Source organism: Oratosquilla oratoria, chromosome 11 (genome assembly GCF_046742065.1).
Source record: "Oratosquilla oratoria isolate Oo_2021 chromosome 11, ASM4674206v1, whole genome shotgun sequence".
NCBI classification, from domain to species: Eukaryota; Metazoa; Arthropoda; class Malacostraca; order Stomatopoda; family Squillidae; genus Oratosquilla; species Oratosquilla oratoria.
Window position 1 is genome coordinate 11,825,523 of NC_134787.1, and position 22,500 is coordinate 11,848,022.

The window sequence follows — 22,500 nt, forward strand, 5'->3', positions numbered from 1 at the left end:
TATGAATTTGAATCGAATTTCTGAGCTGTAAACAAGTTCACAGCGAACGACTTGTTCCCCACGATTCAAGACGACGACTTCATGTGACGTCACTCAACGTCGGTTTGCTCTTGTCCGAACAATAAACTATTTTATTTGTTCCTTTACCTATCTATTCGTTTATTCATTTATCAGTTTATTTGTTTAACTGTTCATTCTATTTTTATTACTCTCTGCACGCCTTTATGTGATGAATTAAAGAAAAATTTTTCGAAAAGAAAACGGTAGCAGAACAGGTGTAGGGGACCCAGTTGATTAATCTTGTAATAAGTAATGTTCTTCATGGATGTTTGCCTTATATTTGCTCAGTATCATCGACGCTTAGTATGTATACATAACACAAAATCAATGATTACAATTATCTGTAAATGTTTCAACTGAAATAACATGGCTCTTAACAAACACTTTTGGAATTGAGTAGTGTTCAAAATGAAATTAGTCCGTATGTAATGATTATGTCATTACAAAGTGAAATTTATACTATTCCTGTTCAGTGAAAACTTCTGTGATTTTAACATAAAGATATATCCTAAGTAATGTGCACGATTTAAAACGAGAAACTAAAATGAAACACAATACAGAAGAAATACAAAATACATACATTTGTGATGAACTATTTGGTTCATTTATTGCGATAATCCGAACAACGTCGTTCATGGAAAGACATCACAGTGGAACAAATTCCTGTGGCGGATGACATTTATCTTTTTCTTCTAGATGTCGCCAGACTATTTTATTCAGTTGTAGCCCTTAATCCATCTTGATTTTCTCCTTCCGTATATGACAATAATTTTCCTTTTTATTCCTAATGCCACCAAACAATTTCATTGAAGAGTTTGGTAGTAAAGGCATCGAGTAATTAGCCCCATATTTAATAAAATCATCTGGCGAATGTAAAGAAAATGAAATTCATGCTGCATGATAAATGGCTACATAAGAACTACATTACCGCATGGCACAGGAGATTAATTTAATCAACATGTGGCACATACAAGCAAAACTCTCAACTCTTCCTCATAAGAAAGGGTGGCTGGAACAAGCGTACTTTTTGCCCTGGCTCCACGTTTAAGGGAAAAAAAAAAAAGGGGGTGGGGTGGGGTTGGGGTTGGGGTTGGGGGGGGCTTTCTGGTCTCCTCGTTCCGCCCCATTTAGTCGCCTTTTACGGCACGTAGGGCGATCTGGCCCCACAGTAAAAAGTTCAATCTCTTGGCCACGCCAAACAAGGTCGTCTTATCGTTAGCCAGAAGAGAATATTTCGAGTTGGTCATCGAAATGTATGGGTCACTCGAAAAAGTCTTCACCTCTTCATCACCGGGTGATATTTTTCTTTAATTCATCACCGTGGCACCATCATGGAGGGAAATTTAGGCGACTTAAAGGCCATTTACACGGTCGAACAGTTTGACAAACTCAGTTTGTCAGGCAAGTGTTTGAAGTGATGTTTGACCGTGTGAATGGGGTATTTGGTCGTCAAACATGTTTGTGTGAATGGGGTATTTGGTCGTCAAACACGTTTGTCGAACGTGATTGACAACCAAATACCCTATTAACACGGTCAAACATCACTTCAAACACTTGTTTGACAAACCGGGTTTGTCAAACCGTTTGACCGTCTAAATGCCCCTTTAGAGGGGTTTACACGGTCTAACGGTTCGTCGAACGGGGTATTTGGTTGTCGAACACGTTGGTTAAACCCCAAATACCCCGTTCACACGTTCACACGTGTCTGTCGAACCGCGTTCGACGAACTGTTAGACCGTGGAAACTCCCTCTTAGATTGACAACTTCCCTACTTGATAGTCCTTTTTCTCTTATCGTAACTGTCGGCAGGTTAATTCATTCACCATCTCGATACCTTGTTGGTGATAAAACGATTGAAACTTGTATGGGTGTTTTTGAAGGCACGCGTGGAGACTTGTAGATTAAATGCTCAGAAAGAAAAATTGTCCCACCTCACTTTTGACTAATACATATTTCACATAACTAAGATTAACATCTATAGTTATGATTATTTATAAACCCAGTATCTAGTCTATTTTGCAAATGTCTCGTGTGACCTTATAAACTAATTCTGATTTTGGCCAGGCGATCTTAATCTAGCAGTTAAAGGAAGTCTTCACATTTTCAAAGCTTAATGCAAATGCTTGTTTTATATATATTTATCTAATCATCATTATTTCTTTTATGTGTGGAGATTTACCTACACATTTTATTTTCTTTGTCCCCAAATGGTTTTATTCATCTGAAATAACATCTTTTACTCCTTATCAAATGATTTATCGTGTTCGCTGAAGCTGAACTGACAGGGCTTATTTGACAGTTACAGAATAAATAGATTAATTAGTGCTATTAATGAAAATCGTGCATTCAGTGACTGCTTACCGTGCAACAAGTTGGCGCCAAGTCCTGAAAAAATCCTATTATATAATTTTCATTCGCAATATATTCTGGGAGAGTTTATCACCAATTAACTTATGCCGGAAATAATCTGTCAAAAATATGAAAAACGAAGTTCTTGATTGTAACAAAATTATGATAAAGTGCAAATTCAATTAACGATGCATCATTCTATAATCTATGCACGATCTTAGTTCATGTTTCTAGTTTACATATTTTCTAGTACCCAGCTGACCTGTATGTTTCTTTGATATACTGGACACAGTAAATTTGGTCCACATTCCGTGGTACTATGAGCACATAAGGCCCAAGAACAGAACCCTGAGGCACTCCACTCGTAACATCTCTTCAGATGGATTTTTCATTAAAAAGAGAAAATCTATTTACGATTGCCCAGTCATTTGCTTATCCAACCGAGCCGGCTACCCCTTACTCCAAGCAAATTAGTTTAGTGAATTGTTTTTCGTATGAAAGTATATTTCTTAACTCGGTTATACAAAACCAACATTGTTTCTTTTGTTTTAGTTTGAGATAACTGTGTAGTATTCTCTTAGGCACGAACGAGCTGTTACTTCTAAAACCGTGTTGTCTGGATTCATAGCAGTTACTAAGTGATTTTTGACGATGTACCATATGTTCCATCATTTTCCCATGGTTAAGCATAGACTTGGGTGTAGGCTTATAATTTTGAAGGATCTCCTTAGCACCCTTTCTACACATATGAGTAATGTTTGCTAGATTTCATTCTCTTGGTACATCACGGGTTGCAATTGATTTTTCTTTTTAATAAATTCTAATGGAATAACAGTTTTCGTTTTTTATTTCCTTCAAAATTCTTGGATACCAACCGTCAGGCCCTGGTGTTTTATTAACTTTGTCTGCTTGTCTGTCTGTCTTTCATTCTCCTCCCCTCTACTTTTCTGTCTCCTTACCTTTCATATCCTCTCCTGTCTCCTCTATCCTCTTCTCTATCTCCCTCCCTCTCTTTTTCTCTTTTTTCCTTCCTATCCTCTCATTTTCTGTCTTCTTCCATTTCTTTTTCTTTCCTCTCTCCTTTCCTCTCTTTTCTCTCTTCCTCCCCTCCCTCTCTCCTCTCTTGGTTTCCTTCCTATCTCTTCTGTCTTCCTTCCTCTCTTCTCTTCTGTCTTTTTCCACATTGTCTTCTGTCTCCCTCTCTCTCCTCTTACCTTGCCTCCCTCTTCCTCTCTTCTCTCTCCCTTCCTCTCTTCTCTTCTGTCTTTTTCCACTTTGTCTTCTGTCTCCCTCTCTCTCCTCTTAACTTGCCTCCCTCTTCCTCTCTTCTCTCTCCCTCCCTCTCTTCTCTTCTGTCTTTTTCCACATTGTCTTCTGTCTCCCTCTCTCTCCTCTTACCTTGCCTCCCTCTTCCTCTCTTCTCTCTCCCTCCCTCTCTTCTCTTCTGTCTTTTTCCACTTTGTCTTCTGTCTCCCTCTCTCTCCTCTTAACTTGCCTCCCTCTTCCTCTCTTCTCTCACACTCTCTCTCTTCTCTACCACCTACCTCTCTCACTTCTTTCCTGCCTTTTTGCCTCATGTCATTTCTTTTTGTTCTGTGACGGCTTCAGTCTTCCGTAGTCGGTTACACGAAGAAGTTTCATCCGTTCTTAACCATCCAAAGGGATAAGGAGAAGATGAATGAAATCGTCTAGTAACCAGAATAGGAAGGTGGGATTACATTTATTAACTCTGCAATGCACACACACACACACACACACACACACACACACACACACACACACACACACACACACACACACACACACACACCTCGTGGCGCGGTGGTTAGAGTTCTCGCCTGCCACTACGGCGGTCTGGGTTCGAATCCCGCCCAGGGCTGAAACAATTTCAGAATCGCTGCGCTGCGGATTGTTACTTCATCTCTCGTGGGCGGGGAGTTGGGTGTGTTTGTGTGCGTGTAAGGTCACAGTATTATCCATATATCGGTTATAGGAGCTCAGTGTGTGTGTGTGTGTGAATCACACACACACACACACACACACACACACACACACACACACACACACACACACACACACACACACACACACACACAATATATATATATATATATATCATCATTTGAAAAAGCTTATAGCGAAACTAGTCAAGAATAAAATTCTGAATAAGACTCCAATCTTTCCTCTTCCCACCCACTTCAACATAATATCATCATTAGTAGTGGCTTGTATAAATTGATTAGGTTCATAATTGGTCATATTTGTAACCGGGTCACCAAACATCATTATCACGAATTCTTTTGACCTTCGATTTGATTATGTGCTGAGGTCATTCCTCTTCATTTACGCCAGAGATCTCTCCTAGATACTAGATCTTTTCTAGACCTTTGCTAACTTTCTTAATATTATTTGCATTGTGACCCTTCGTGCTTATATATTACTATTTGTCTTTTTATGCTTATCTTGTACCACTGTTATCTGTATCTGCCCAGAATATATATATATATATATATATATATATATATATATATATTATATATATATATATATATAATATATATATATGTATATATATATATATATATGTAGTGTGTGTGTGTATGTATGAATGTATGTATATATATATATATATATATATATATATATATATATAGTAATATACAATATATAGTGTATATAACACTTCACCAATGCAATATTGAACAAGTTTGCCAGAAAACGTTAATTGTCTTGATTCTTCTATACTTGATGGGAAGAATTGATTCAATGCTTCATTACATTGAAAAGTTAATTGGGAGTTATTAGTTTCGAGTCGAGTCGAGTACCTGAATAAGAAACTGTTGACTCAAGTTTCATTGACTTACAACCTGCAGCCATACATTGGTTACGAACAAGTCTCGGGTACTCTTGTATGTCTCTAGAGAAAGAAATATTAGATTCTTATCTCTGCTGTAATAGTACGGATGTGTTTCTCTATCACCGGCTTGTAGCTAGATCTTATGTGAATGAAAAGATACACACACACACACATACACGCACACACACACACACACACACATACACGCACACACACACACATACACGCACACACACACACACACACACACACACACACACACACACACACTGCTCGACGGAGGAAAGGGAGCGTTCTCAATCGCTACTCCAGCTGTCCGAGTTCGAATGCCACCCAGGACTGTAATTATTATAATATCGCTGCTCTGCGAGCAGTTACTCCAACTCTCGTTGGCGGGGAGTTGTGTGTGTGTGTGTGTGTAAGGACACAGCATTACCCATGGACCTGTCATATACTGGGTATGAGACCTGAGCTCTCACCCGGTAGGGTAATGGTTGTCGATCACGAGTACAATACAATTTCTAAGACCATGGGGAATCACACACACACAGAAAGAGGGAGACAGATTGAGAGCGAGAGAGACAAAGAGAAAGAGAGAGAGGGACATATACAGTATGATTGTGTGTGTGTGTATAGGTGTGTATGTGTGTGTGTGTGTGTGTGTGTGTGTGTGTGTGTGTGTACATGTGTGTGTTTGTGTGTTTATATGGGTGTGGGTGTGTGTGCGTGTGTGTATGTGTGTGTGTGCGTATGTGTGTGTGTGTGCGTGTGTGCATGTGTGTATGTGTGTGTGTGCGTGTGATTATTTATGTGTGTGTGTGTGTGTGTGTTTATTTATGTTTGTGTGCGTGTGTGTGTGTGTGTGTGCGCGCGTGTGTGTGTGTGTGTGCGTGTGTGTGTGTGCATGTGTGTGTGTGTGTATGTGTGTGTGTGTGTGTGTATGAGTGCGCATGTGTATGTGTCTACGTTCACGTGCGTTGGTGTTTGCGTGTGCGTGTGATGGTATGTGTACGGTTGATATGGATGCAGTTGGCACCTTTATTGAATGGGAGATATATTATTGGTATGAAAAGAATTGACATCGTATGGGGCTTTTGTCATTGGACATGGAGGGCAATTGGATATGAAGCGCACATTTGTATTTTGAATTTTTCCATGAACTTGATATGAATTTATATATGCATATATATATATATATATATATATATATATATATATATATATATATATATATGCGTGTGTGTGTGTGTTTAGATTGAAAACAAAGTCACTGAGATCTGTGTTACCAAGAGATTATATATCAAAAATGTCTTAATTAAAGGCAAGTAAATACGAATATAAGATATATTCTGTAAACCTATATATATACATTCACAATTCACATAACAGCACTAATTTGTCCATGATTATACCTTAATTTACACAAAGCAAAATATCGAAGCTTTTGTAGGTCACACTATTTTTTTATTTTATTACTTTGTATTTTCATCTATTTTACTTTATTCTATATTATATTGAATGAATTTTACTTTTATATTCTATTTTACTATATTTTTTACTCTAATTTATTCTATTTTTTCTATTCTATTTTTCTATATTTTTTTACTGTAAATTATTTTATTTTATTTTATTTTATTTTATTCTTCTATATTTTTGCACTGTAACTTATTTTATTCTAGTTTATTTTATCTTTTTTTTTACCCATTTTATCTTTTCACCTCGAAGTCCTATTGTTCTCTCTTCACGCCCGCACGCCCAAGTCTGCGCGCCTAAGCGGCACTCAACACTACAGCCCCTTTAAGGCGTAGGTAGCGGCCATCGCTTTTTTTTTCTTCTTCTTCTTCTTCTTCTTCTTCTTCTTCTTCTTCTTCGTCTATTCACAGGTGATTCTATTCAGCTTAAGAAAGTTCTCTAAACTTTACCTTCTCTTGAATTGATCATGATTGATGAGGAATAGAAAATCCACCCATGATGTTCTTCCACCCGTTTCAATACATTATCATCATCATCTATCCTCCATTCATACATATTTCCAAGTTCTGCTTAAATTTCTTCTTTTTATCTTATTTTCTTTACATACTTTCTAGAATAACAGAAAGAATCAGGTAACCTTTTCTTACATTCTTCGGTACATTATTATCTAAAATATTTTATTTCCGTTTTCTATTGTATCTAGCTGATTTATTTCTTTATAAATTTATTTATTTATTCATTTGTTGACTTATCATTGATCTATTTTTCTTACCAACGAATGTGCCATCTAGTGTGTCATCTAGTGTGTCATTTAGTGTGTCATCTAGTGGTTCCTATAGTGTCATTTAGTGTGTCATCTAGTGGTTCCTATAGTGTCATTTAGTGTGTCATCTAATGGTTCCTATAGTGTCATTTAGTGTGTCATTTAGTGTGTCATCTAGCCCTTCAAATGACTTGTCTTTCTTTAATTGTGTGTGTATGTGTGTGTGTGTGTGTGGGGCTGACTCATGTTTTATGCAGTAAATGTTATTGGGACTTTAGTGATAAAAAAAATAAAAAAAAAAGGGGGGGAGGTAGAATGTTGGTCACTTTTAACTTCAGCTATTATTCTGAACTTCTGTTATTTTTATATATATATCTCTTTCGCCATGTCTGTGACTTCATATCTTTAGTACAATAATGTCTCCAAGGATTGGGATACCGGTTATTCCTGGCAAAAAATACTCTCTCACACACACATAAAACCTCCTATGCACAAATACACGCACACAAATGCGCACTCATGCACATCTACAAACACACAGAAATGCACATACAAAGACAAACACATATACGGATGTATACACACAGACACGAAGGCACACGCACACACCCACACATATGCACACTTATGATTGTGCTTATCCACAAACAGCAAATATACACATCCATAGACATACGCCCACAGAGATATACAAACATACACAAAGCCAAACACACACACACACGCACACACACACGTACAGAAAAGCATGCACACACGCACACACACACACACCCACACACACACACACACACACACACACACACACACACACACACACACACACACACACACACACACACACACACACACACACACACACACACACACACACACACACACACACACACACACACACACACACACAGTACCTATAGATCGGTCATATATGAGCCCTGAGCTCTAAGGGAATCACACACACACACACACACACACACAGACACACACACACACACACACACACACACACACACACACACACACACACACACACACATACACACGTTCACACACGCACACACACACATACAAACAAACACACATACACACACATACACACACACACACATACAAACACACATACACACATAGAACCCCTAATATAAAAAATACATAGAAAATAAATAGTGTGACATATGTCGATATGTACAGGGAGCGTCTTCGCGAGGTGCGGCACCCTCGAGGACTCCTTGTTGTCAGCCATTTGAACCACCAGGAGTATACGAGGAAATTTTCTTTGCTATATTTTTTTCCCTCTTTTTCCTCTCTCTCTCTCTCTCTCTCTCTCTCTCTCTCTCTCTCTCTCTCTCTCTCTCTCTCTCTCTCTCTCTCTCTCTCTCTCTCTCTCTCTCTCTCTCTCTCTCTCTTTATCACTACCCAACTAAATATGTAAATATGCTATGTATTTTTTCTTTTTCTTTTCTGTTTCTTATGACCATTCAATTAAATACGTACTAGTATATATGTTATATTTTTCTTTTTTCTTGTTTTGTTCTTTGTGTATTTTTTCCCATTTGTTTATGTAAATATTTGTATATTTTGTCTTCGTTTATTTATATCAGTTTTATTGCGATGGAATAGAGTAGGAGACCAGACTAGAAGGAGTTAGAATAATGAGGCTACAATAATAATAGTAATTAGTACGCGTGAATTAATTGTTTGGAAAATTATTTTCTTACTCATTAAAATCTGTCCGGAAAAAAAAAAAAGGTAACCCATCCCTCAGGTTCCAACCGAAGTAGAATGTCGAAAAGTGAAACTAGCCTCTAAAGGACTTTCCTTCTTCCTGAAATTTCGAGTGAAAAAAAAGAGTCAAAATAGAGCGCCCCTCACCATTCAGATTCAGACCCCGAGTAGAATGGCCTAAGTCGCAACTCCGGCAATTTTTGAAGTGTTGCCGTTAGGGCCGTTCCACAATATTCACGTTTGATCCATGTGTCCAGGAACTATTATTTTTTTTTTTTTCACAAAAATAAATAGATAGATAAAATAAGTAAATAAAATAAAATTAAATATCTAATAATAATAATAGTAATAATAATAATAGTAATATAACAACAACAACAATTAATAATAATAGAAAATTACCATAACCACATGGAGACTTTCACAAAAAAAAAATTAACTACAGTAAAAACGGCAACAATGATACCATAACGATGATGATAATAATAATGATGGTAATAAGATTAATAGGTTAAACTAGGTTAAGTTAGGTTAGGCAATTTTTTAAGTGTTGCCGTCAGGGCCGTTCCACAATATTCACGTTTGATCCCATGTGCCCAGGGACTAGAAAAAACAAACAAACTATGGTTTCACAAAAAATAAATAGATAAAATAAATAAAATAAAATAAATAAATAAAATAAAATATCTAATAATAATAATAATAGTAATAATAATATAACAACAACAACAATAATTAATAATAATAGAAAATTACCATAACCGCACAGGGACTTGTTTGCTCATCAAAACATGATAACTACAATGAAAACGACAATAATGATACCATAACGATGATGATGATAATAATGATGGTAATAAGATTAATAGGTTAAACTAGGTTAAGTTAGGTTAGGTTAAGTTAGATTAGTTAAGGTAAAATTAGATCAGATAAGATTGATTAGATAATAAGGTAGGTGGGTTAGGAGATGATAGGTTAAGCTAGATCAGGTTAGTTCAGGTTAGATAAGGTTAGACTGGACTAGACAGAGAGAAAATCGGGGCAATGTTTTCACTGGAAACTAATTCCCACCCAAAGAAGAATACTACTCACTTTATTATTCCTTTTTTATTTTTCATTTTTCATTTTTTTTTTTTTTTTTCTATTTTTTTTTTTTTTTATTTAAGATATTTATTTATTTAATTTATTTTTTATTTTCTATTTTCTGTTTATTTTATTTATTTTCTATTTTATTTTATTTATTTTATTTATTTTCTATTTTATTTTATTTTATTTATTTATTTATTTATTTTTGCTTTTTTTCGTATCTCTCCTATGCTGCCTCAACGAGCCCGTCTCTACAACGCGATATAGTCCCCAAGGATAGAAGCGCGGGTTATCGGCGACGAAATCGTAACTACGAACTTTTTCGAGTGACTGTACGTGGTTGGGATTCCAATGGCTGGCGGAAATTGGAAACGAACGGCTACATCTACCATTTGAATTGAAACCTGCATGTGTAAGGCTTCGTCTACTCTAAGGGTGATGAGAACTCCAAACGGCCTGTTGTGATGTTCGAGTCTTTTTTTTTTTTTTTTTTTTTTTTCTTTCTTCTTGTGAGTGGGTGTTATAGCGGACTATATACATTTTTTTTTCTTTGTCGTACCCAACGCTCAATATTCATTCATTCATTCATTCATCTATTTATTTATTTATCTATTGATTTATTGATTTATTAATTGTTTATTTATCTATAACCCCTTATTTATTTATTTATTTATTTATTTATTTATTCATTTATGTATTTATCAATATCCATTCATCTACCTCTCCATCTATCTCTTTGTGTATCTGTCTATTTGTGTATCTGTCTATCTACCTCTCCATCTATCTATTTATCTATCTACCTCTCCATCTATCTATTTATCTATCTACCTCTCCATCTATCTATTTATCTATCTATCTACCTCTCCATCTATCTATTTATCTATCTATCTACCTCTCCATCTATCTGTTTACCTATCTATCTACCTCTCCATCTTTCTATCGACCTACCTCTCCATCTATCTATTTATCTATCTATCTACCTCTCCATATATTTATCTATCTTTGTCTATCTGCTTACCTATCTATCTATTTATCTATTCATTTCTAAGATCTTTACTGTATAAATCTTATTGTGCCGAGCTTTCTGAACATTCGAATCACTTGACTATATATTGACTTGTCTACCACCTCTTCTCGCTGTTCTGGGGTATGTAGACTCGTATACCACTTGTTTAGAGCCTCTACTGTAGGTAGTTTCAGACTTACTGCTCATGTACTATCCTTCCTTAACCTACTGGGAGACCTATTCGAAGCTGAATAGAATCGCTTGGCATCCGCTCTTGCAAACTCGTTATAACATAAGAACATAAGAATGAAGGAGACTGCAGGAGACCATAAGGCCTACACCAGGCAGCTCCGTATCCATCACCACCTGTCATCCCCATCCATAAAGTTGTCTAATCGTTTCTTAAAACAAATGATAGTTTCAGCGCTCACTACGTGGTTACTAAGATTATTCCATTCGTCAACACCCCTATTAGTAAACCAATTCTTGCCTATTTCCTTTTTAAATCTAAATTTGTCCAGTTTATAACCATTACTGCGAGTCCTGCCCTGTTGTTTTGATATGATGACCTTGTTTGCATCACCCTTGTTAAAGCCTTTGATCCACTTGAACACCTCTATTAGATCACCCCGCACTCTGCTTCTTTCCACCTCGTCCTGTGAAGCCTTTCTCACATCGTCCTGTGAAACCTTTTCGATGATTTTATTCATTCCCAAGGACCCTAAGATGGTCAGAAACCACGAATCTGCAGAGACCTGGAGTCCAGAAAGGGTAATGGGTCAATTAACAAGGACAGATAGACAGACACACAGACATACAGACATACAGACACACAGACACAGATATACAAGCAGAGACATAAACATGCGGACGGAAACACACACACACACACACACACACACACACACACACACACACACACACACACACACACACACACACAGAGTGCCGAAATTATTTCAGTATCACTGCGCTTCGAGTCGTTATTCCAACTCTCGTGGGCAGGGAGTTGAGGGTGTGTGCGCGTGTAAGGTCATAGCATTACCCATAGATCGGTCATACGAGCTCTGAGCTCTCTTCCGGGAGGGAAATAGCTGTCGATCACGAGTCCAACACGTGATCCAAAGACCAAGGTGAATCACACACACACACATGCGCGCGTACACACAAACACAAACCTACCTACCGTTGTGAAATTTCATGCATGGATGTACCTCGACACCGCAGGAGGGCGGAACATCTATTAATTGTGTACCCATAACTCGGCGTGCGGGACAATCACAAGTTTCCTCTGGACACTGACATAAAGTTAAAACTTGAGGAAAGCGCGCGGCAGGGCCATCGCTCAGCCGCGACGGACGAAAAATGGTCCGCTTGTCAGACTCACCCGCAGCCACCAACTGGTCCTTTTCCGGGCATGTTGGTTTCTTGCGGGACGGAAGATTCTGTCGCATAAAGTGCCAGTGGATTTTATTATTCGTGGAAGCCCGAAGGGATTTCTTCCCGCCTTCTCTTTTTCTGCATGAGGGGACGGATTTAATGAAGCGGCCTTGCTGTGGATGTGCTGTGTCTTGCGACACTACTTCTAATCCAGGGCAGTGGACAAGATGCATGGATGACCCGTCATCCAGGAGGTGCCATGACAAGGAGGGTAGAGGGGAGTGGAGTATATAGGGGGTGGAATGGGTGGGAGTGGTTTCTATGCCTTTGTTTTTTGGCTACCTCCCGTGTAAGGGGGAAAAAGCCTTTGGTATATGTATGTATGTACAATTATCAATAGACGATTCTATACATCTGTGTGAATAGACCCTAAGTAGAATGTGCTAGAACTAGTTCTCTGAGTGTCTTGTTGAAACTTCATGTTTATTTGGTCTTGTAATAGAAGATCTTATTGGGCTGGAAATGGCCTTGGGAGCGCGAGAAGGCTAACTTCGTGTAGGAGAGCTATTCCGGCCGTCGATAAGGACCCACTTGACCAACCCAGGGCGTGCTCTTCCTCCTCCTCCTCCTCCTCCTCCTCCTCCTCCATCTCCTCCTCCTACAGGCATGTGGCAGTGAAGAGGTCCCATATGGCCCTGGCAGTCTGACACTAAAGGCACTTTCCTAGCACGTGACCTGAGTGCCACCTCCCCCTACTCCTCCTCCACCTCCTCCACCTCCACCTCCTCCACCTCCTGCTGAAGCAAATACGGTTGTGTCCTCCAGGGGCGAGAGAAGGTGGAGTGGAGGGTGGTCAGGTAAAGCTACTTACCTACTGCACTGACCTGTTTTTTCTGTCCCTCGCTGTCATTCTTCTTTCTCTTGATAGTAGTCTCCCTCTCACCCTCTCACCCCCACTCTTTCTGTCTCTCTCTCTCTCCCTCTCTCTCTCTCTCTCTCTCTCTCTCTCTCTCTATATATATATATATATATATATATATATATCTATATATATATATATATATATCTATATATATATATATATATATATATATGTATATATATATATTTCTCTGTCTCTCCCTCTGCCTCTCACTATTTCTTTTTCTCTTTATCTCTCTGTTTCTCTCTCCCTTTCTGTCTCTCTCTCTTAGTCTCTCTCTCTCTTTCTCTCTCTCTCTTTCACACACACACACACACACACACACACACACACACACACACACACACACACACACACATAAACGTATTTTGTTTCCAGGGAGTTTCATTCAGCCAAGGTCAGACCCAACAGTGAAGGAGACCTAATGAGCCCTTTTTATATATTTTGTCCTGACTGATACCAAACGAGTTTATTCTGATTAAGGAAGCTTCGATAAACCCACATATTACAGAGGTCTGCCCCTCAATGGAATGTCTTCGTCTGTTATTAATCAGAAATTAATATATAAACCGTTACAGTTTTGAATAAGAAACATGGAAAAATGTGAAGATGTCACTCCAGGAGGCTCTGAACTACGGCCGAAGTTTTCATCTTCACCCAGCGTGCTTGGACAGCCTTGGTAGTCACGGGCAGTCTCTGGGGATCAACCTAGAGCCTTCGTAGTGATGAGGCGATGTTGAAGCCTAACGCGCCACAGCGCCACGCTATGATTAGACGGTGCGGATTACTAAGAGAATAAAATGTTGGGAGCGAGACTATATGGTCGAGTAAGCCACCCAAGAGATCGAAGAAGGAGGAGGAGGAAGAGGAGGGTGAGGAGGAGGAGAAAGAAGAGGAGGGTGAGGAGGAGGAGGAGGAGAGTGTGGAGGTGGGTGAGGGCGAGATGTGCAGTGGTCAGGAGGAAGATGAGGATTAGGAGGAGGAGGAAGAGGAGGAGGTGGAGGAGGAGGAGGTGGGTGAGGATTAAGATGAGAATCGTAAAGAGGTAGTGGAGGAGGATGAAGACGATGAGGTGCCTACGCCAGGAGGCACACAGCTGCAGCCAAAACCGTCACCTTCCCATGTTATGCGCTTTAGTGAATGTTAGAGAAAGGTAATAGTTATTATTGTGAATCGGAGAGAAGTGCAGGACTCGAACCCGCGACTAGAAATGTACAGGACCAGCATGCTGTCGATTGCGCCACCAACGCACGGTGTGTATGTGTGTGTGTGTGTGTGTGTGTGTGTGTGTGTGTGTGTGTGTGTGTGTGTGTGTGTGTGCGTATGCGTGTGTGTGTGTGTGTGTGTTCACTTTGGTCTTTGAATCACGTACTGGACCCATGATCGACAGCTATTTCCCTCCCGAAAGAGAGCTCAGAGCTCGTATGACCGATCTATGGGTAATGCTGTGACCTTACACGCACACACACACCCAGTTCCCCGCCCACGAGAGGTGGAGTAACGACTCAAAGCGCAGCGATACTGAAATTATTTCAGCCCTGGGCAGAATTCGAACCCAGACCGCCATAGTGATAGTCGGGGACTCTACCAACCGCGTTACCGAGTGTGTGTGTGTGTGTGTGTGTGTGTGTGTGTGTGTGTGTGTGTGTGTGTGTGTGTGTGTTTGTGAGTGTGTATGTGAAAAAAGTGGTAAGATAGTTAAGAATGTTGTTAGAGAAACGGGTGAGGATAGTAAGAAGGATAAGGATATAAGTGAGTGGGTGGATGAGGATAATGGAGGGAGGAGGAAGTTGAGGACGAGGGTGAAGTGATAGAAGAGGAGGAGAAGGGGGAGGAGAGGGGAGGAAGATGAGGAGGAGGAGGAATGGAAGGGCAAGGACGAAGGAAAAGACAAGGAGGAAGACGAGGAGGAGAACGAAGAGATTAAAGAGGAGAATGAGGAGGTGTATAGGGACGAACGGCGTAAGGAAGGAGGCGAGAAGGCGGAAGAGGAGAAGAAAGAGAAGGATGAGTTTGAGGAAGCAATGAAAGACGATGAGGAGGAGGGTGAAGAGGTTGGAGAAAATCGGGGAGAGCATTGAGGAGATAGCGGAAGAGAGTGAGAAGAGTGAAGTGAAAGGAGAGGATTGAGGAAAATGAAAGGAGATGGAGGAGAAAGAAAAGAAAAAACAAAAAGGGGAAGGAGGAGAAGGAAGTGGAGATAATAGATAAGGAGAAAGTGGAGAAAGGAGAAGTTATATAGGAAGTTTTGGAAGAGAAAGGATATGTGGCCGGGGTGGGGGGTGGTGTGGAGGGTAAATTGGGATTAGAATAAAAATCAACTGAATTCAAGCATTATAGGGTTAAGGTATGAACAGGTTTAGTGTAAGGTTTTGAGTAGGATGAGGGGAAGATTAATCAAGGCAAAACATTGGTGTAGTGACAAGAATTGGTAAGCCTAACGGTGGTATTAATAAAAAAAAAATCATTAAATAAATTTCATATAAATCCTTGGAATGGAAATATTTATATAAGGATTTTTTTTTCTTTTTTTTAAAGAATACCACCGTAAGGTTCGAGATTTGACCCCTTTCTACAGTGTCAAACTTTATCTGTTTGCTTCTCAATAATCCCAGACGATTGCATTCGGTCCAGAGTAGAGCGCTGTCCTGATGAAATAGGACTTCATCAGCTAATCTCCGGTTACCCTTGTGAACTCGGCACTTTCGCTACTAATCATGAATAGAAGCGCTGGTTAAATACGATCTATAACAGGAACACTTACGCTCTTATTCCTGGCTTGTGTATTTGTTCCGGCTGCCAGATGATTTTATTCAGCCGAGGGTAGAAACAACTTCGCCAACCGTGTAGTTAATGAATGGAATAAACTTCCTGCAGAGGCAGTGCAATGAAGTTTAGTTCGAAACTTTAAGATGCGTTTAGATAGACACCTAAACAAGATGCTGTGATGCTTGCCGTTTACTTTATATTATTTGTTTGTTTGTTTTTAGTCTGTTTATTATTATTTACTACTTTCCTGTTTGTTTATTATTTAACTATACCTACGCATATATTTATTTTCTTTGTTTTTATTTATGCTGTTGTAATTTTCATTTATTATTATATATTTTTTTCGCATCCGGCCTAGTTATGGAACAAAAGGTCTCGTATCGGAATGCTTCTTTTTGTAATCCTTTGTCACCCCTTGTGCATTAACAGTACTAAAACAATAAAACTTACCAATTCAGAAACAAAAATGGTCATCTTGTCAATAACGCTCTTCTGAGCTTTTGTTCTGTGTCACGCTAAAGGCGGAAACCAGACAGAAGGTGGATTGTGGAGGCAGAGAAGTTTGCAGGAGTACCGTGGCAGAAGTTTGCATAGTCATGCATCTCGTGGGTGAGGAAGGGAGAGACATTTGTTCATCAGTGTAGTTCGAATGTATGATTGATCGAATGATTGATTGATGGATGGATTGATTGGTTGATGTATAGATGGACTGATTGAGTGCCAAGAAATGTTGTTCAACTGAGGAAAAGTCGCCTCATTAATGAAGATTTTATTCTATCTGTAGACAGACTATTATATTCAGTCTAAGAGAACCTTCTGCGTTTAAGGTTTAAAGAGATGGATTGTCTTCCTCTTGTCATTTTATTCTAGATACCTGCAGACGATTTAGTCTATTTGGAAAATCACTTCCAATACCGCCCACTCTCAAAACTTCTTCTTCTTCTTCTTCTTCTTCTTCTTCTTCTTCTTCTTCTTCTTCTTCTTCTTCTTCTTCTTCTTCTTCTTCTTCTTCTTCTTCTTCTTCTTCTTCTTCTTCTTCTTCTTCTTCTTCTTCTTCTTCTTCTTCTTCTTCTTCTTCTTCTTCTTCTTCTTCTTCTTCTTCTTCTTCTTCTTCTTCTTCTTCTTCTTCTTCTTCTTCTTCTTCTTCTTCTTCTTCTTCTTCTTCTTCTTCTTCTTCTTCTTCTTCTTCTTCTTCTTCTTCTTCTTCTTGTCCTTGTTCTTGTTCTTGTTCTTGTTCTTCATCTTCTTCTTTTTCTTTTTTTCTTCTTCCTCTTCTTTTTCTTCTTCTCCTTCATCTTCTTCTTCTTCTACTTCTTCTTCTGCTTCTGCTTCTTCTGCTTCTGCTTCTTGTTGTTGTTCTTCTTCTGTTTCTTCCTCCTCCTCCTCCTCCTCCTCCTCCTCTTCCTCCTCCTCTTCCTCCTCTTCCCCCCCACCCCTTAGGATTCTACCCAGCGGATCACACATCTCCACTTCAGTGTCTCTTCTGCAAATTTTTCTTCTGTAACACCCACCCATCGCCTGGATGTCCTCCTTCACTACATCCATAAACCTTCTCTTTAGTCTTCCTCTCTTCCTGCTGCCTGGTGGATCCATATATAGCTCCCTCCTCCGTACAGAATCTTTATACTTCATCATCCAGAGAGCCTGGGTCTTCGAAAGCAAGAGTTAGGTTGACGCAAGGTGATTTTATTCATCTTAAAAGAAAAAACACTTCACAACTCGCGTCTAGTCCATCCTTAAGCAAGTCTTCATCATGTCTATTTTGGTTGTAGGGAGGTGATTTTATACAATCGAAGGTAACTGTCTCACTAACCAAATGGGATTAAACACCATCTCGTTTAAACTATTCAGTAGTGACGTACCTCCGGTTGTCGCCAGGCGATTTTATTCAACCGAGGTTAACCCCCCCCACGAATGTTGAGGCCTAATGGAAGCTTATGAAGCTATCTAATTAGAGCGGCGTGGGATTAGGGCGTAGGGGTATGACTCAAGGGTTGATCAGAATACTAAAGTAGGGGGAGAAATTGCCTTACGCCAAAGAATTTAGGGGGATTATCAAACCGGGGGATTGGATAAAGACGCTTACGGCCGTGCAAGCTAACCAGAGTGTAACAGAATTTTCTCGCTAGATGAAGGGAGTGAAGGGTGGTGACGGTGATGAGATGGAAGTACTGGTGATGACGGTGGTGAAATGGAAGTACAGATGAAGGAGTGAAGGGGTGGCCGCGGTGATGATGGGCTAAGATCGTGAAGGGGTCGGGGTGGTTATGAAGTGGTGAAGATGACAGTGATGATGGGATGAAAGGCTGATGGAGATGAGGTGGTGGTGATGAGATGAAGGGAAGCAATGCCTATGATGGGGTGGTGACTCGAAAGAGTGATGAAGTAAGAATAAGTGTAAAGATGCACGTGAAATGATGATGTGATGAATGAATTGGATGATGATGATGATGTTAGTGATAATGGTGGCGGTGATGATGATGATGGTGATGATGATGATGATGTTAGTGATAATGGTGGTGATGATGGTGATGGTAGTGGTGATGATGGTGGTGATGATGATGATGATAAATGTGAAGTGGTAAAAAGTAGTGATGAGACGAAAGGAGGGAAGAAATGACGATTGTGCGGAGATGAATGGCTGAAAATATTTATAATGATAGTATGAAATTGAACCAAAGCTGTAACGAGACCAAACTATGTGTGAAGGGTAGCAAAACTATTCATAAAGTGAAAGTAATAACAAGATGAAAGGACAAGTGGGTGGGTGAAGATGTCTGATAGGATGGTGATGCTTTAAGGGTGAAGGGTGAACAAAAGTCTGAAGATGTCATTCAAGGGGTGAAATGTTAATAAAGGGATGAACGATAATGATAAAGAATCTGGGAAACCGTGATGGTATTCATTACTGTATGAAATTCCTGGTGAAGGAATTATTGGTTAATAGAAAAATTCAAAGTGTATGTGTCACTGGATGAAAAGGTCAACAAAGGACAAAAATTCCAAACAAAAAGATAAAGGACTGAAGGGAACAAGATATTTGTAATGGAAGTAATGATACTAACGAGAGGGTAAACATGTGAATGAAATAATTTACATTTAATGCAGTGAAGGAATATACGAAGTGATAACGATATACTTAATAGGTTAAATGAATGTGATAAGTAGTGGACGTATATGTAAAATGTTGTAAATGTGTGTAAATATGTGTAAAGGGATGAAGACATGTGTAAAGGGTTAAAAATTGGGTTGAAGGAAGTAGAGCAAGCTTGAAGGTTCAAAGATGTATTTGAAGAACAAACGTTATTTCCGAAGGAGTAAATTTCTTTGAAGGAATAGAGATACGTTTGAATGGTTGAATATATATCTGAAAGAGTAAAAGTAAAGGCATGTTTGAAAGGGCATAGCTGTATTTGAATGGGAAATGCATATTTGAAGAAGTACAAGTAGTACAAGAAGTACAAGTACAAGAAGTACAAGTACAAAAGGTACAAGTGAGGCTCGCTGGCTGAACGGGTTAGGGCGTCATTACTTGCGGCGAAGGTCGAGGTGAGGGCGGTTCGAATCCTGCCACCAGCGAAGTTGAACCAAGGGCAAGGGTCATTAAATTCCATGCTACAAAGCCCTCTGTGAGGGGGACCGTTCTAGCCTCCCGATAGGGAGTGTGTGACGCTAAACTATATCATCGCAAGTATGCTGCATGTAGCTATGAATGAAGTAGATGTGGAGTTTAATTATAGAGTAAAAAGAGCTAATAAATATCCAGGTGAAATGAAAATTTTTGTGAGAAATAGGTATTTTGGGATGAATTCAAATAAAATGTTTCATGATGGAGTGATTGTACCCAAAGCGCTGTATGGAGGAGAGGCTTGGAATATAAAAGAGCAAAAAGAAGGAGACTGAGTGTTTTTTAGATGAATTGGTTGAGAAATATAAGAGGCGTTATAAGAAAGGACAGCGTGAGAAATGTGAAGATGAGGTAGAAAACGGGGGATGGAACAGGAGCCATCAGATTGAGTAGATAAGGGACTGCTGAGGTGGTTTGTTCATATGAGAAGAATGGACAAGGAAAGACCAGTGAAGCGAGTGCGGAAAACGGAAGTGGAGGGAGTGAACTTGAGGGGAAGACCGAGAATGAAATGAATTGATGTGGTCAAGAGAGAACTCTGTCAGCGGGAAAGACAGACAGTGGAAAAGACAAATGTAATGGGAAGTTGTTGCGAATAGATGAAGGGATGACTCTGTCCAAAGGGATGTTGTAATCTGTTTCATAAATTTGCTTGAGGGGATGAGAAAGGGGATCGCAAACGCCATGAAGCGGTGGAAGCTGACCAGCTCTGTCTGTTGGGCTCTGATATGGACGTCCTGTGCCTCGCTGCCGTCCCTTTGACACAAACACTGTAAACAAGGTCAAGGCGAGCCTTTAGCATCGTCGTGATGAAATAGGAGGGGTTTTGTAATGGGTCGTATTTGTATGTGATGTAGGAAAATGCTGTAAAACCTGCTGAAGAGAAAGAAAGACCATGGTCGTAATATACGGATGACCATTCCACAGTGTTTCTTATCTACAATGGGTTTTACAGCTCATTTTACAAATGTATGACAACATTAATCTCGCCCGGACACACACACACACACACACACACACACACACACACACACACACACACACACACACACACACACACACACAATTTACCTTTCATTGAAAGGATGTAGCTATGTTTTGAAAGGTTATACATGCATATAAATGGGCTGCAGGGTGAAGATGAATTTGAAGTGAAGAACCAATTAGTAGTGAGGTACAGATAGTGTTATAGTGAGTGATAGTTTGTGTGAGAAGATGAAGGGGTATATGAAAGAGGGTAGAAGGAGCTGATATATGTGAGCACAAAGACGAATAAACAAGAGAAAATGTAAATGGAAGGCGGTGTATTTAATTCACATTCGAAATATCTCTTTGTTTTTCTCCCTTTTTTTAATATCCCTGGAACAAACTGCTCATTCGAATTGTTTTGCTAAAATATGAAGGACAGAAATTACAATGTGTTGAAATTACGATAGATTTGTATTTTATTTTGATCATTAAACATACAGAGAGGTGATCTTTTTGGTGTATTGTGTAGGCGGATGCAACACATAAATCCAAAAATAGTTAATCATCTGAAAATGAATGAATCTAAAAACTGATTAATAAATGAATGAATATACATGTACATATATAGATATAAAAGGAAGTAAATGCTAATCCAAATAAACAAAAATATGTAACAAAAAAAAATAATGCCAAAACAAATGAAAATGTAAAGTACACAATGAAACGCAATCATTGACCAAAGTTTAGAAACAACGATCTGTTCTGTTTAGGTCATCAGAAGTGTAGACAGGATTATTCCAACTCAGTACACATAAGCACAACTTACGACAGGACACATTTACATATATGTATACATATAGTGTATATCATGAATGGTCTTTTGACGCAGCCTGAAGGGATTTGTCCCCGTTTTCTCTTTTTCTGCGGACTTGTTGTGAACCTGCCCCGCTACATTACTTCTGACCCAAGGTAGCGGGCGGGGATACAGGGATGACCCGTCATCCACGAGGAGCTAAGAGGAGAGGAAAGAAAGGGTAGTGGAGGGGAATGGAACGGGTGGGAGTGAAATGGATGGAAGTGGGTACTTCCATTTTGAATTGGATATTTCCTCTGTAAAGGGGAAAAGCATTTGGTATACACACACACACACACACACACACACACACACACACACACACACACACACACACACACACACACACACACACACGACTCGGTGGCGCGGTTGGTAGAGTCCCTGACTCATTACGGCGGTCCAGGTTCGAATCCTGCCCAGGGCTGAAAGAATTTCAGTATCGCTGCGCTTCGAGTCGTTACTCTAACTCTCGTGGGCGTGCAGGGTCACAGCATTACCCATAGATCGGTCATACGAGCTCTGATATCTCTTCCGGGAGGAAACTAGCTGTCGATCATGAGTCCAACACGTGATCCAAGACCATGGTGAATCACACACACACACACACACACACACACACACACACACACACACACACACACACACACACACACACAC

The 22,500-nt window shown here is 39.5% G+C and overlaps 1 protein-coding gene across 3 annotated transcripts in view; it reads left to right on the top strand.

Moving 5' to 3' along the window:
• Positions 1-22,500, top strand: part of LOC143029593 (uncharacterized) — a 1,250,372-nt gene that overhangs the window by 450,670 nt on the left and 777,202 nt on the right. The gene's annotated exons all lie outside the window — the stretch shown is intronic.